This window comes from Arachis stenosperma, chromosome 2 (assembly GCF_014773155.1).
Source record: "Arachis stenosperma cultivar V10309 chromosome 2, arast.V10309.gnm1.PFL2, whole genome shotgun sequence".
NCBI lineage: Eukaryota > Viridiplantae > Streptophyta > Magnoliopsida > Fabales > Fabaceae > Arachis > Arachis stenosperma.
The window spans coordinates 58,159,784-58,171,122 of NC_080378.1; the positions used below are offsets into that span (position 1 = coordinate 58,159,784).

Consider the following 11,339-nt stretch of genomic DNA (forward strand, 5'->3'; position numbering starts at 1 on the left):
CACATCCTTCTATTTATGGACTAACACTATTCCTCAATGAACAATTCGAACTCCATCTCTCTTGATAAGTTCGAATTCTTCTACTTCTTCCTTCTAATTTTCTTTTCCTCTGACACCTCAAGGAATCTCTATACTGTGACATAGAGGATTCCATATTTTCTTGTTCTCTTCTCTTTCATATGAGTAGGAGCAAAGACAAAAGCATTCTTGTTGAGGCTGACCCTGAACCTGAAAGGACTTTGAAGCGAAAGCTAAGAGAAGCTAAGGCACAACTCTCTGTAGAGGACCTAACAGAAATCTTCAAAGAAGAAGAACCCATGGCAGCCGAAAACAACAACAATGCCAACAATGCAAGGAAGGTGCTGGGTGACTTTACTGCACCTACTCCCAACTTCTATGGGAGAAGCATCTCTATCCCTGCTATTGGAGCAAACAACTTTGAGCTTAAGCCTCAATTAGTTTCTCTAATGCAACAGAATTGCAAGTTCCATGGACTTCCATTGGAAGATCCTCATCAGTTTTTAGCTGAATTCTTGCAAATCTGTGACACTGTCAAGACTAATGGGGTTGACCCTGAAGTCTACAGACTTATGCTATTTCCTTTTGCTGTAAGAAAGCCTGAACTCTTGGAAAAAGCTAGTCAATGCCTTCTTGGCAAAGTTCTTTCCACCTCAAAAATTGAGTAAGCTTAGAGTGGAAGTCCAAACCTTCAGACAGAAAGAAGGTGAATCCCTCTATGAAGCTTGGGAAAGATACAAACAATTGATCAGAAAGTGTCCCTCTGATATGCTTTCTGAATGGAGCACCATAGGTATTTTCTATGATGGTCTGTCTGAACTGTCCAAGATGTCTTTGGATAGCTCTGCTGGAGGATCTCTTCATCTAAAGAAGATGCCTGCAGAAGCTCAAGAACTAATTGAATGGTTGCAAATAACCAATTCATGTACACTTCTGAGAGGAATCCTGTGAATAATGGGGCAAATCAGAAGAAAGGAGTTCTTGAGATTGATACTCTGAATGCCATATTGGCTCAGAACAAGATATTGACTCAGCAAGTCAATTTGATTTCTCAAAGTCTGTCTGGAATGCAAAATGCACCAAGCAGTACTAAGGATGCTTCATCTAAAGAAGAAGCTTATGATCCTGAGAACCCTTCAATGAAAGAGGTGAATTACCTGGGAGAACCCTATGGAAACACCTATAATTCTTCATGGAGAAATCATCTAAATCTTTCATGGAAGGATCAACAGAGACCTCAACAAGGTTTCAACAACAATAATGGTGGAAGAAACAGGTTTAGCAATGGCAAGCCTTTTCCACCATCTTCTCAGCAACAGACAGAGAATTCTAAGCAGAACCACTCTGACTTAGCAACCATGGTCTCTGATCTAATCAAAACCACTCAAAGTTTCATGACTGAAACAAGGTCCTCCATTAGAAACTTGGAGGCACAAGTGGGTCAGCTGAGCAAGAAAGTTACTGAACTCCCTCCTAGTACTCTTCCAAGCAATACAGAAGAGAATCCAAAAGGAGAGTGCAAGGCCATCAACATGGCCGAATTTGGAGAGGAGGAAGAGGCAGTGAACGCCACTGAGGAAGACCTCAATGGACGTCCACTGGCCTCCAATGAGTTCCCTAATGAGGAACCATGGGAATCTGAGGCTCACACTGAGACCATAGAGATTCTATTGGATTTACTTCTGCCATTCATGAGCTCTGATGAGTATTCTTCCTCTGAAGAAGATGAAGATGTCACTGAAGAGCAAGTTGCTAAATACCTTGGAGCAATCATGAAGCTAAATAACAAGTATTTGGTAATGAGACTTGGGAGGATGAACCACCTTTGCTCACCAAAGAACTGGATGACTTGACTAGGCAGAAATTACCTCAAAAGAGGCAGGACCCTGGGAAGTTCTCAATCCCTTGTAACATAGGCACCATGACCTTTGAGAAGGCTCTGTGTGACCTAGGGTCAAGCATAAATCTCATGCCTCTTTCTGTAATGGAGAAGCTAGGGATCCTTGAGGTGCAAGCTGCAAGAATCTCACTAGAGATGGCAGACAACTCAAGAAAATAAGCTTATGGACTTGTAGAGAATGTTCTGGTAAAAGTTGAAGACCATTACATCTCTGCTGATTTCATAGTCCTAGAGACTGGGAAGTGGATGGATGAATCCATCATCCTTGGCAGACCCTTCCTAGCCACAGCAAAGGCTGTGATTCATGTTGACAGAGGAGAATTGATAATTCAAGTGAATGAAGAATCTCTTGTGTTTAAGGCTCAAGGATATCCCTCTGTAAATATGGAGAGGAAGCAAGAAGAGCTTCTCTCAAAACAGAGTCAAACAGAGCCCCCACAATCAAACTCTAAGTTTGGTGTTGGGAGGCCACAACCAAACTCTAAGTTTGGTGTTGAACCCCCACATTCAAACTTTAAGTTTGGTGTTGGGAGGTTCCAACATTGCTCTGAGTATCTGTGAGGCTCCATGAGAGCCCACTGTCAAGCTACTGACATTAAAGAAGCGCTTGTTGGTAGGCAACCCAATTTTATTTATCTATTTCTTTTGTTATTTTATGATTTTTATAGGTTGATGATCATGGGAAGTCACAAAATCAATTGAAAAAGCAAAAACAGAATGAAAAACAGAAAGAAAAATAGCACACCCTGGAGAAAGGCCTTGCTGGCGTTTAAACGCCAGTAAGTGCAGCAAATGGGCGTTTAATGCCCAGTCTGGCACCATTCTGGGCGTTTAACGCTAGAAAGGGGCACCAGACTGGCGTTAAACGCCAGAAAAGGGCAAGAAGCTGGCGTTAAACGCCAGAAATGGGTACTAGCCCGGCGTTTAACGCCAGAATTGGCAAAGGGTTCATTTTTGCACGCCACTTGGTGCAGGGTTGAATTTTCCTTGACACCTCAGGATCTGTGGACCCCATAGGATCCCCACCTACCCCACCACCCTCTCTCTTCTTCTTCACTCATTCACCAATCACCTCTACCACTCTTCCCCAAAAACCCCTCATCTATCAAATCCCACTATTCTCTTCACCACTCACATCCATCCTTCATAAAACCCCACCTACCTTACCATTCAAAATTCAAACCACTTTCCCTCCCAAACCCACCCTTACATGACCGAACCCTACCCGTCTCTCCACCCCTATATAAACCCATCTTCACTCCTTCATTTTCACACAACCTAAACACTACTTCTCCCCCTTGGCCGAACCACAAAGCCATCTCCATCTCCTCTATTTCTTCTTCTTCTACTCTCTTCTTTCTTCTTTTGCTCGAAGACGAGCAAACCTTTTAAGTTTTGTGTGGTAAAAGCATTGCTTTTTGTTTTTCCATAACCATTTATGGCACCTAAGGCCGGAGAAACCTCTAGAAAGAGGAAAGGCAAGGCAAAAGCTTCCACCTCCGAGTCATGGAAGATGGAGAGATTCATATCAAGGGTGCATCAAGACCACTTCTATGAAATTGTGGCCTTGAAGAAGGTGATCCCCGAGGTCCCTTTCAAACTCAAAAAGAGTGAATATCTGGAGATCCGACATGAGATTAGAAGAAGAGGTTGGGAAGTTCTTACCAACCCCATTCAACAAGTCAGAATCTTAATGGTTCAAGAGTTCTATGCCAATGCATGGATCACCAAGAACCATGATCAAAGTGTGAACCCGGACCCCAAAGAATTGGCTTACAATGGTTCGGGGGAAATACTTAGATTTTAGTCCGGAAAATGTAAGGTTGGCATTCAACTTGCCCATGATGCAATAAGATGAACATCCTTACGCTAGAAGGGTCAACTTTGATCAAAGGTTGGACCAAGTCCTCACAGACATTTGTGAAGAGGGCGCCCAATAGAAGAGAGATTCAAGAGGGAAGCCGGTTCAACTGAGAAGGCATGACCTCAAGCCCGTGGCTAGAGGATGGTTGGAGTTTATCCAACGCTCAATCATTCCCACTAGCAACCGGTCCGAAGTTACTATAGACCGGGCCATCATGATTCATAGTATCATGATTGGAGAGGAAGTGAAAGTTCATGAGGTTATAGCCCAAGAACTCTATAAGGTGGCGGACAAGCCCTCTACCTTGGCAAGGTTAGCCTTTCCTCATCTCATTTGTCACCTCTGTTATTCAGTTGGAGTTGACATAGAAGGAGACATCCTCATTGATGAGGACAAGCCCATCACTAAGAAAAGGATGGAGCAAACAAGAGACCCCACTCATCATGAAGTCCCTGAGATACCTCAAGGGATGCACTTTCCTCCACAAAACTATTGGGAGCAAATCAACACCTCCCTAGGAGAACTGAGTTCCAACATGGGACAACTAAGGGTGGAGCACCAAGAACATTCCATCCTCCTCCATGAAATTAGAGAAGATCAAAGAATCATGAGAGAGGACCAACAAAGACAAGGAAGAGACATTGAGGAGCTCAAGCACTCCATAAGATCTTCAAGAGGAAGAACAAGCCGCCATCACTAAGGTGGACCCATTCTTTAATCTCCTTGTTCTTTATTTTCCTGTTTTTCGAATTTTCATGCTTGTGTTTATCCATGTTTGTTTCTTATGATCACTAGTGTCTATGCCTTGAAGTTATGAATGTCCTATGAATCCATCACCTTTCTTAAAAAAATGTTCTTAATTGAAAAAGAGAAGAATTGCATGAATTTCAGATTTTATAACAGATTAATTATTTTGATGTGGTGGCAATACTTTTGTTTTCTGAATGTATGCTTGAACAGTGCATATGTCTTTTGAATTTGTTATTCATGAATGTTAAAATTGTTGGCTCTTGAAAGAATGATGAAAAAGGAGACATGTTACTGAGGATCTGAAAAATCATAAAAATGATTCTCGAAGCAAGAAAAAAGCAGTGAATTCAAAAAAAAAAAAACGAAAAAAAGAAAGAAATGAAGCAAGAAGAAAAAGAAAAAAGTGATGAAGTTGTGATCCAAGGAAAAAAGAGTGTGCTTAAGAACCCTGGACACCTCTAATTGGGGACTCTAGCAAAGCTGAGTCACAATCTGAAAAGGTTTACCCAATTATGTGTCTGTGGCATGTGTGTATCCGGTGGTAATACTGGAAGACAGAGTGCTTTGGGCCACGGCCAAGACTCATAAAGTAGCTGTGTTCAAGAATCATCATACTTAACTAGGAGAATCAATAACACTATCTGGATTCTGAGTTCCTAAAGAAGCCAATCATTCTGAATTTCAAAGGATAAAGTGAGATGCCAAAACTGTTCAGAGGCAAAAAGCTAAAGCCCCGCTCATCTAATTAATACTGATCTTCATAGATGTTTTTGGAATTCATTGCATATTCTCTTCATTTTATCTTGTTTGATTTTCAGTTGCTTGGGGACAAGCAACAATTTAAGTTTGGTGTTGTGATGAGCGGATAATTTGTACGCTTTTTGGCATTGTTTTTAGTATGTTTTTAGTAGATTTAGTTAGTTTTTAGTATATTTTTATTAGTTTTTAGTTAAAAATTACTTTCCTGGACTTTACTATGAGTTTTTGTATTTTTCTGTGATTTCAGGTATTTTCTGGCTGAATTGAGGGATCTGAGCAAAAATCTGATTCAGAGACTAAAAGGACTGCAGATGCTGTTGGATTCTGACCTCCCTGCACTCGAAGTGGATTTTATGGAGCTAAAGAAGCCCAATTGGCGCGCTCTCAACGGCGTTGGAAAGTAGACATCCTGGGCTTTCCAGCAATGTATAATAGTCTATACTTTGCCCAAGATTTGATGGCCCAAACTGGCGTTCCAAATCAGCTCAAAACTGCCCGGCGTTTAACGCCGGAACTGGCACAAGAATGGGAGTTAAACGTCCAAACTGGCACAAAAGCTGGCGTTTAACTCCAAGAAGAGTCTCTACACGAAAATGCTTCAATGGTCAGCCCAAACACACACCAAGTGGCCCCGGAAGTGGATTTTTATGTCATTTACTCATTTTTGTAAACCCTAGGCTACTAGTTCTCTACAAATAGGACCTTTTGCTATTGTATTTTCATCTTTTGATCACTTCAGATCTCTAGATCATCTTTGGACGTCTAGTTCTTAGATCAGATCTTGGTTCTTCTGGTTCCCTCTCTGGGGCCGAAGCCAATGATCACTCTTGTTCTTATGTATTTTCAACGGTGGAGTTTCTACACACAATAGATTAAGGTGTGCAGCTCTGCTGTACCTCGAGTATTAATACAATTACTATTGTTCTTCTATTCAATTCAGCTTGTTCTTGTTCCAAGATATCACTTGTTCTTCAACTTGATGAATGTGATGATCCGTGACACTCATCATCATTCTCACCTATGAACGTGTGACTGTCAATCACCTCCATTCTACCTTAGATTGGGTGGATATCTCTTGGATTCTTTAACCGGAATCTTCATGGTATAAGCTAGAATTGATGACTGCATTCAAGAGAATCTGGAAGGTCTAAACCTTGTCTGTGGTATTCTGAGTAGGATTCAATGATTGAATGACTGTGATGAGCTTCAAACTCGCGATTGAGGGGGTGTTAGTGACAGACGCAAAAGAATCACTGGATTCTATTCCGACATGATCGAGAACCGACAGCTGAATAGCCGTGCCGTGACAGGGTGCGTTGAACATTTTCACTGAGAGGACGAGACTGTAGCCATTGACAACGGTGATGCCCAACATACAGCTTACCATGGAAAGGAGTAAGAAGGATTGGATGAAGACAGTAGGAAAGCAGAGAGACGGAAGGGACAAAGCATCTTCATACGCTTATCTGAAGTTCTCACCAATGAATTGCATAAGTATCTCTATCCTTATCTTATATTTTATGTTATCCTCCATAACCAATTGAGTCTGCCTGACTGAGATTTACAAGATGACCATAGCTTGCTTCATACCAACAATCTCTGTGGGATCGACCCTTACTCGCGTAAGGTTTATTACTTGGACGACCCAGTACACTTGCTGGTTAGTTGTGCGAAGTTGTGTTTATACCATGGTATTGAGCACCAAGTTTTTGGATTCATTACCAGGGATTTTTTGAGTTGTGAAAAGTAGTGATCACAATTTCGTGCACCACACCACAATCTTCTTTTCATCCTATTTTATTTGTCTAGTTGCTTGGGGACAAGCAACATTTTAAGTTTGGTGTTGTGATGAGCGGATATTTTATACACTTTTTGGTATAATTTTCATATAGTTTTAGCATGTTTTATTCACTTTTTGTTGTATTTTTATTAATTTTATGCAAAAATCACATTTTTGGACTTTACTTTGAGTTGGTGTGTTTTTCTGTAATTTTAGGTATTTTCTAGCTAAAATTTAGGGTCCTGAGCAAAAATCTGATTCAGAGGCTGGAAAAGAACTGCAGATGCTGTTGGATTCTGACCCTCCTACACTCGAAGTGGATTTTCTAGAGCTACAGAAATCCAATTGGCGCGTTTTTAATTGCGTTGGAAAGTCGACATCTTAGGCTTTCAAACAATATATGATAGTTCATACTTTGCTCGAGATTTGATGGGCCAAACTGGCGTTTAAACGCCCACCAGAGACCGTTTTCTGGCGTAAAATGCCAAAACTAGCACCAGAGCTGGAGTTAAACGCCCAAAATGGCATCTAAGCTGGCATTTAACTTCAGAAACGGAACATGCACGTGAAAGCTAGGAAGCTCATCCCAAACACTCACCAAGTGGGCCCCGGAAGTGGATTTCTGCACTCTCTGCATCTAGTTACTCATTCTCTGTAAACCTAGGTTACTAGTTTAGTATAAAAACTACTTTTAGAGATTTATTTTGCAACTTATGACGTTTTTGACCAATCCTATTGTATCTTCTACAGTATTAACCTCTAAACCCCATAAGTGGGGTGAGGAGCTCTGCTGTGTTTCCATGGATTAATGAAATTACTACTGTTTTCTATTTAATCACGTTTGTTTCTATTCTAAGATACTCACTCGTATTTCAACATGGAGAATGTGATGATCCGTAACACTCATCATCATTCCCCCACTTATGAATGCGTGCCTGACAACCACTTCCGTTCTACATGAGCTTAACGTAGTCATTGGGCGACAGCTTGAATGCATATCTCTTGGATTTCTAATCCACGAGTTTGACCTACATCTCCTGATAATAGAGCACTCAAACTCGTGACATCTGAACCTTCGTGGTATAGGCTAGAACCAATTGGCAGCATTCCTGAGATCTGGAAAGTCTAAACCTTATCTGTGGTATTCCGAGTAGGATCTGGGATGGGATGACTGTGACAAGCTTCAAACTCGCAAATGTTGGGCGCAGTGAAAGTGTGCAAAAGGATAAATGTATCCTATTCTGACACAAGTGAGAACCGACAGATGATTAGCCATGCGGGAAACCGTAGAGGACATGTTTTCACTGAGAGGACGGATGGTAGCCATTGGTAACGGTGATCCACCAACATACAGCCTGCCATGGAAGGGACATGCATTTTCGGAAGAAGAAGACAGTAGGAAAGCAGAAATTCAAAAGACAGAGCAACTCTGAAACCCTAACCTGCTCTCTATTATTGAATAACAAGTACCATTCTTTTCATGCTCTTTTACTTTTCACAAACAAAATCCATTTTATTATTAATCTCCTGACTAAAAGTTACAAGATAACCATAGCTTGCTTCAAGCCGGCAATCTCCGTGGGATCGACCCTTACTCAAGTAAGGTATTACTTGGATGACTAAGTGCACTTGCTGGTTAGTTGTGCAGAGTTGTAAAAGCGTGATTGCAATTTCGTGCACCAAGTTTTTGGCGCCGTTGTCTTGGACAACTGACGGTTTATCTTGTTGCTTAGATTGGGTAATTTTTATTTTTATTTTCGACAAAAAATAAAAAAATAAAAAATAATAATTCATGCATTGTGTTCTTCTGTGATCTTCAAGTTGTTCTTGATGATTTCCTTTGTTCGATCTCTTGATTTTCTTGTTTTGTGTTTTATGTTGTTTTTCATATGCATTTTCAAAATCATGGTGTCTGAACATTCAAAATTTCTAAGTTGGGTGTCTTGCATGTCTTTCTTTCCTTAAAAATTTCCAAAAATATGTTCTTGATGTTCATCATGATCTTCAAAGTGTTCTTGGTGTTTATCTTGACATTCAAAGTGTCCTTGCATGCATTACTTGTTTTGATCTTGCATTTTTATGTTTTATTTCATTTTGTTGTTTTTCTATCTCTTCATTAGAAATTCAAAAATAAAAAAAATAATATATCTTTTCAAGTAAATAATACAGAAAAATGAAGATTCAGAACATAAGACAGAAGAATCATAGAGAAAAAGAGCCCACTGGTGTCAAAACGCCAGTAAAGAGGCACTTTGGGCGTTAAACGCCAGAATGGCTATCATTCTGGGCGTTAAACGCCAGAATGGGCAGCGTTCTGGGCGTTTAACGCCAGAACAGGCAGCATTCTGGGTGTTTAGAAAAACTCCCAGTAAAGAAGGATTTCTGGCGTTCAACGCCAGCCAGGATACCTGGCTGGGCGTTAAACACCCAAAGAGGTAGCATTCTGGGTGTTAAACGCCAGAATGGATAGCATCTTGGGTGTTTAACGCTAGGATGACACAAGGTAGGTAATTTTGTTTCCAATTCAAATTTTTTTCAATTTTTCATGTTTTAATTCATAACCTTTTACATCAAACATATTTTAAACTTTCATTTTTTATTTTCTTTTAATGTTTTTGAAAATTTACAAACTAATTTTTCAAAAACCTTTTTCTTAATCTTATCTCATATTTTCAAAAATCCTTGCTAACAATTATTGTTTTGATTCAAAATCTCAAATCTATTACTTTCTTGATAAGAGAGGTTCCACCTTTGAATTTTAGAATCATATCTTTTAATTTCTTGTTAGTCAAGTCATCAATTTTTAAAAATCAAATCTTTTTCAATCATATCTTTTCAAGCATATCTTTTTAAAAATCAAATATTTTTCAGTCATATTTTTTCAATCATCTCTTTTTAAAATCAAATATTTTTCAATCATATCTTTTTAAATTTTGATTTCAATATCTTTTTCTAACTTCTTATCTTTTCAAAATTATTTTCAAATCTTTTTCAACTAATTACTATTTCTTATCTTTTTTCAAAACCACCTAACCACTTTTCCATTTCCAATTTTTCGAAAATCGCTAACCATCTTTTCCAAAATCTTTTTAATTAACTAATTGTTTTCAATTCTAATTTTATTTTATTTCTTTTTCAAATTTTTGAATACTCCCTCTCTCTCATCTCTTTCTATTTATTTGCTAACACTTCTCTTCTACTTATAATTCGAACCCTCTCTCTCTCTCTCTCTCTCTCTCTGTGTTCAAATTCTTCTTATTCTCTCTCTACCTCATTCCTCTATTCTTCTTTTCTTCTGACTCCTCAAAGAATCTTTATACTGTGACATAGAGGATTTCACTACTCTCTTTTGTTCTCTTCTTTTTCATATGAGCAAAAACAGGGATAAAAACATTCTTATTGAAGCTGATCCTGAACCTGAAAGGACTTTGAAGAAGAAGCTAAGAGAAGCTAAAGCACAACACTTCGGAGAGGACCTTTCAGAGAATTTCAAAAAAGTAGACATGACAGCCAAACCCAACAACAATGCCAGAGATGCAAGGAAGATGCTTGGTGACTATATTACACCAACTTTCAACTTCTATGGAGGAAGCATCTCAGTTCCTACCATTGAAGCAAACAACTTTGAGCTTAAGCCTCAATTGGTTTCTTTGATGCAGCAGCATTGCAAGTTTCATGGACTTCCATCTGAAGATCCTCATCAGTTCTTAGCTGAATTCTTGCAGATCTGTGATACTGTTAAGACCAATGGGGTTGATCCCGAAGTCAACAAACTTATGCTTTTTTCCTTTGCTGTAAGAGATAGAGCTAGGACATGGTTGGACTCACAAACTAGAGAAAGCCTGAACTCTTGGGAAAAGTTGGTCAATGCTTTCATGACTAAATTCTTTCCACCTCAAAAGATGAGCAAGCTTAGAGTGGAAGTCCAAACCTTCAGATAGAAGGAAGGTGAATCCCTCTATGAAGCTTGGGAAAGATACAAGCAATTAACCAAAAGGTGTCCTTCTGACATGCTTCCAGAATGGAGCATCATATGTATATTCTATGATGGTCTGTGTGAGTTATCCAAGATGTCATTAGACCATTCTGCTGGTAGATCTCTTCACCTGAAAACCCCTACAGAAGCCCAAGAGCTCATTGAGATGGTTGTAAATAACCAGTACATGTATACTTCTGAAAGAAATCCTGTGAACAATGGGACGACTCAGAAGAAAGAAGTTCTTGAGATTGATACTCTGAATGACATATTGGCTCAGAATAAAATATTG

At 39.5% G+C, this 11,339-nt stretch overlaps 2 non-coding genes across 2 annotated transcripts; both read right to left on the minus strand.

The window, feature by feature from the left end:
• Positions 1-684: 684 nt before the first annotated feature.
• LOC130963778 (small nucleolar RNA R71) lies at positions 685-792 on the minus strand. The gene has a single exon (XR_009079897.1). It is a non-coding gene; the product is annotated as a small nucleolar RNA R71 (small nucleolar RNA).
• A 10,187-nt stretch (positions 793-10,979) lies between these two features.
• LOC130964176 (small nucleolar RNA R71) lies at positions 10,980-11,087 on the minus strand. Its single transcript, XR_009080281.1, has one exon. It is a non-coding gene; the product is annotated as a small nucleolar RNA R71 (small nucleolar RNA).
• Positions 11,088-11,339: the final 252 nt, after the last annotated feature.